Below are 5731 nucleotides of genomic sequence, written 5' to 3' on the forward strand. Positions count from 1 at the left end.
TCCATACATGGCTACTGGAAAAATCATAGCTTTGACTATACAGACCTTTGTCAGCAAAGTGAGGTCTCTGCTTTTTAATGCATTGTCTAGGTTTGTCATAGCTTTCCTTCCAAAGAGCAAACATCGTTTAATTTTATGGCTATAGTCACTGTCTGCAGTGATTTTGGAACGAAAAATCTGCAACTGCTTCCACTTTTTCCACATCTATTTGCCATGAAGTGATGGGACCAGATGACATGATCTTAGTTTTTGAATGTTGAGTTTTAAGCCAACTTTTTCACTGTCCTCTTTCACTTTCATCAAGAGGCTTTTTAGTTCCTCTTGACTCTCTCCTGTTAGAGTGGTATCAGCTGCATATCTGAGGTTGTTGATATTTCTTCCGACAATCTTGATTCCAGCTTGTGATTGATCCAGCCCAGCATTTCACATGATGTACACTGCATAGAAGTTAAATAAGCAGGGTGACAATACACAGCCTTGTTTGCTCCTCTCCCAATTTGGAACCAGACAGTTGTTCCATGGTCCAGTTGCCACTGTTGCTTCTTGACCCACATACAGGTTTCTCAGGAGACAGCTGAGGTGATCTGTTACTTCCATCTCTTGAAGAATTTCCCACAGTTTGTTGTGATCCCTGCAACCAAAGGCTTTAGCATAGTCAATGATGCAGAAGTAGATGTTTTTCTGGAACTCCCTTGCTTTCTCCATGATCCAATAAATGTTGGCAATTTGATCTCTGATTCCTCTGCCTCTTTGAAACCCAGCTTGTGCATCTGGAAGTTCTTGGTTCATGTACTACTAAAGCCTAGCTTGAAGGATTTTGAGCATAACCAGCATGTGAAATAAGTGCAATTGTACAGTAGTTTGTACATTCTTTGGTATTGCCCTTCTTTGGGATTGGAGTGAAAACTGACCTTTTCCAATCCTGTGGCCACTGCTGAGTTTTCCCAATTTGCTGACATATTGAGTGCAGCACTTTAAGAGCATCATCTTTTAGGACTTTAAGCAGCTCAGCTGGAAGTGCATCACCTTCACTAGCCTTCTTCAGAGTAACACTTCCTAAGGCCCACTTGACTTCACACTCCAGAATGTCCAGCTCTAGGTGAGTGACCACACCATCATGGTTATCCTGGTCATTAACAGCTTTTTTTGTATAGTTCTTTTGTGTATTCTTGCCACCTCTTCTAATCTCTTCTGCTTCTGTTGGGCCTAAGCTAATCTTATTTGTCCTTTATCGTGCCCAAATTTGCATGAAGTGGTCCCTTGATATCTCCAGTTTTCTTGAGGAGATCTCTAGTATTTCCCATTCTATTATTTTCTTCTATTTCTTTGCATTATTCATTTAAGAAGGCCTTATCTCTTCTTGCAATTCTCTGGAATTTTGCATTCAGTTGGATATATCTTTCCCTTTCTCCCTTGCCTTTCACGTCTCTTATTTCCTCAGCTATTTGTAAAAGCTCCTCAGACAACCACTTTGCCTTCTTGCATTTCTTCTTCTTTGGGATGGTTTTGGTCACTGCCTCCTGTACAAGGTTATGAACCTCTGTCCATAGTTCTTCAGGCACTCTGTCTACCAGATCTAATCCCTTGAATCTATTCATCACCTCCACTGTATAATCATAAGGACTTTGATTTAGGTCATACTTGAATGGCCTAGTGATTTTCCCTACTTTCTTCAATTTAAGTCTGAATTTTGCAATAAGGAGCTCATAATCTGAGCCACAGTCAGCTCCAGGTCTTGTTTTTACTAACTGTATAGAGCTTCACCATCTTTGGATGCAAAGAACATGTGCTGACCTGTGCGTAGTCGCTCAGTCGTACCTGACTCTGCAACTGCATGGGCTGTAACCCGCCAGGCTCCTCTGTCCATGGGGATTCTCTTAGAGTGGACAACTTCCAACTCAGTTTATTCATTACTTTCTAGCTAAACAGAGTCCACTGAAAACTCCTCAGTACTGTTTTCGGTATTTCTTCACCTCCTGAAAATCTTTGGCCAGGCTATTCCTAACTCATGGTCAATTCCTAACTCATGGTCACTCAACTCAACTTTCTCTGCTTCTTCTCCTTTGTTGTAGAGGATTCTTATAAGAGGTTGCAGACTCAAGTTGGCCCTTGCTGATGGGCCTCTCACTTATTAATGATTTCTTCCTTTCATAGTAGATTTATTTCAGATCTACTCTTCTCTCCTCATGTTCTCATTCCCAAATCATTTCTCCTATCAGTGGCTTACCTATCTCTGGCTATGCAGAGAAGCATGGGCTGCACATACACTTTTAACTTCTCTTATCTCAGGGGAAGACAGTTCTGTCCTCTATTTCTAAGTTCAATTTATTTAACCTAAAATACAAACAGTTTGCTCTTTTCTCCTGCTCCCCAATCCCCACCTCTGGCAACCACCAATTTGTTCTCTATAAATGTGTTTGGGTTGGCAGGGGGAGGGTTCTTTTCTTTTTTAGATTTCACATACAAGAGAGAAAAAAACACTCTTTGTGTTTCTCTTTCTGACTTATTTCACTTAACATAACGGCCACAAGGTCAATCTATGTTGTCATGAATAGCAAGATTTCATTCATTTTTTGTGGCTGAATAATATTCCATTGCATTTATATACCACAATTTACTTACCTATTCCTCTATCAGTGGACACTTAGGTTGTTTCTGTATCTTTGTTATTGGAAACAATGCTTCAGTGAACATGGAGGTGCCTATATCCTTTTGAGTTAATGTTTTCATCTTCTTCAGATTAATATCCATAAGTGTAATTGCTGGACAATATGGTAGCTGTATTTTTAATTTTTTGAAGAACTTTCACAGTGGCTGTATCAATTTATATTCCCAACAGCACAAAAGGGATCATTTTTATCCACATCCTCAATGAAACTTGTTATCTCTGATTTTTTCTGGTAATATCTGTTCTAACAAGCACAAGGTAACATGGGTAGGCAGTTTTGATTGGCATCTTCCTGATGATTAATGACATAGAGTATCTTCTTATCATGTACTTGGTGATCATCAGTATGTCTTTGGAAAATAAGCCTATTCAGATCTTCTGGTCATTTTTTAATTGGATTGTTTGTGGGGAGTTTTATATTGAGTTTTATAAGGTCTTTATACACTCTGGATATTAGTCCCTTATCAGATATATGATTTGCAAATATTTTTTCCTGAACAGTAGGTTTACTTTAATTTGTTGATGATTTCTTCTACCGTGCAGAAGCTTTTTAACTTGATGTTACCTCACTTGTTTATTTTTGCTTTCATTTTTTTTGTTGTTGTTGCCAGTGTCAGATTCAAAAGTCATCATCAAGACCAATGTCAAGGAGTTTACCACTTATGTTTTATTTTGGGAGTTTTATGGTTTCAGGTCTTATATTTAAGTCTTTAATCGATTTTGAATTAATTTTGTATATGGTGTAAGACTGGTCCATTTTCATTCTTTTCCATGTGACTGTCCAGTTTTTTGATTGTGTATTCTTGGCTCCTTTGTCATAGATTAATATATGGTTTATTTCTGGATTCCCTATTCTGATAAGATCAGGTCCATTCAAGGTGGTATGGCTATAAACTGGGCTCCTATTCTGATCCCTTTATCAGAATTCTGATCCATGGATCTGTGTGTCAGTTTTTATGCCAATACCATACTACTTTGATTACTATTGCTTTGGAGAAGGAAATGGCAACCCACTCCAGTGTTCTTGCCTGGAGAATCCCAGGGACAGGGGAGCCTGGTGGGCTGCCTTCTATGGGGTCACACAGAGTCAGACATGACTGAAGTGACTTAGCAGCGGCAGCTTGTAATATAATTTGAAATCAGGAAGCATGATGCTTCCAGCTTTGTTCTTCTTTCTCAAGGTTACTTTGGCTATTTAGAGTATTTCTTAGTTCCATACAAATTTTAGGATTGTTTGTTCAATTTCTATGGAAAATGTCATTGGAATTTTGATAAGCATTGCACTGAATGTGCTTGATTGCTACATTGTGCTAGATTGCTTTGAGTATTAGGGACATTTTAACATTATTAATTATTTCTGTCCATGAGCATGAAATATCTTTCCATTTATTTGAATCTTCTTTAATTTATTTCATTAATGTCTTGTGCTTTTCCATACACAGGTCTTCTACCTCCTTAGCTAAATTTACTCCTAGATATTTTATTCTTTTTAGTGCAATTGCAAATGGAATTGTTTTATTAATTTCCCTTTCCAATTGCTCATTATTACTGTTTTAGAAATGCAACATATCTTTGTATACTGATTTTGTATCCTACAAATTTCATGAATTTGTTCATTAGATAACTAATTTTTTGTTCATTAGATAACAATTTTTTGATGGAGTCTTTAGAGTTTTCTACATATAATATCATGTTGACTAGTGATGGTTTTACTTCTTCCTTTCCAATTTGGACAACTTTTATTTCTTATTCTTGCCTAATTGCTCTGGCTAAGACTTTCAATACTATGTTAAATAAAAGTGATGAGGGTAAATTCTTGTCTTGTTCCTGATCTTAGATGAAAAGTTTTCAGCTTTCACCATTAAGTATGATGCTAGTTATGGACTTGTCATATATGGCCTTTTCATGTTAAGGCATGTTTCCTCTATACCAACTTTGTTGAGAGTTTTTAATCATAAGTTGAATTTTGTTAAATGCTTTTTCTGCATCTATCGAGATGATCATACGATGTTTACCCTGCTTTTTGTCAATGTAGTATATCACACTGACTGATTTGTGGATGATGAGCCATCTTTGCATTCCTGGGATAAACCCCACTTAATAATGGTGAATGATCATTTTAATGTATTGTTGAATTTGATTTGCTAATATTTTGTTGAGGATTTTGCCTCTATGTACATCGGGGATATTGGCATGTAATTTTCTTTTCTTGTGGAATCCTTGTCTTATTTTGACATCAGGGTAATGCTGGCCTCATAAAATGAGATTGTAAGAGTCCTTCCTCTTCTATTTTGTGACAAGTTTGAGAAAGATTGGTGCTAATTCTTCTTTGAATATTTGGTTGAATTTACCAGTGAAGACATCTGGCCCTGGACTTTCTTTTGTTGAGAGATTTGCTTTTTTTTAATCTACATTTTTATTCACTTTTCAATAAATTTATATCTTTGAAGGAAAAAGCATCACATGAATTCTGTGTTTAATGGCCTTAGCACAAAAGTTGCTTCCGAATTTGGCATGAACTCTGCCACTGTTCCTGAGTGTTGGTTGTCTCTTCCCAGATAACTCTGGTTTTGTTGGATTTTCTGGCAGGAGTTACTGTGTTGTTCTTTGCTTTGTACACATAAGCACATGCCCTGCCTAGATAGAATTCAATTTCATCTTGGACATACACACCTTCAGTTTTCAGGAGAGCTGTGTGCTCCCTCTGGTTCCATAGATCCTGATTAAAACCAGCAACAATAGCCTTGGACCACAGCCCTCCAGACACATTTATTGTTTTAGAAGTCTTGTTCCCAGCAGGCTGAAGGTCAGGGGACCAGCACCATCAGCCCCATATCCCCTCAATCCTGTCCTCTCTGTTGCTGGAATCCATAGAAATCATGAGCTGGTAGAGCCTTGGAGCCACACCAGTGTCTCAGCAGGAGCAAATAGTTGAGCCTCAAGAGGTTTTTTTATTAATCACTCAATCTCCTTACTAGTAATTACCCTGTTCACATTTTCTATTGCATCATGGTTCAGTCCCGACAGATTGTTGTTTTTAGGGATTTATTCATTTCTTCTAGG

General features: G+C 37.7%; 1 pseudogene; it reads right to left on the reverse strand.

The window, feature by feature from the left end:
* Window positions 1-5104: 5104 nt before the first annotated feature.
* Window positions 5105-5480, reverse strand: LOC102400384 (annotated as a pseudogene).
* Between the last annotated feature and the right edge of the window lie 251 nt (window positions 5481-5731).

This window comes from Bubalus bubalis, chromosome 12 (assembly GCF_019923935.1).
Source record: "Bubalus bubalis isolate 160015118507 breed Murrah chromosome 12, NDDB_SH_1, whole genome shotgun sequence".
NCBI classification, from domain to species: domain Eukaryota; kingdom Metazoa; phylum Chordata; class Mammalia; order Artiodactyla; family Bovidae; genus Bubalus; species Bubalus bubalis.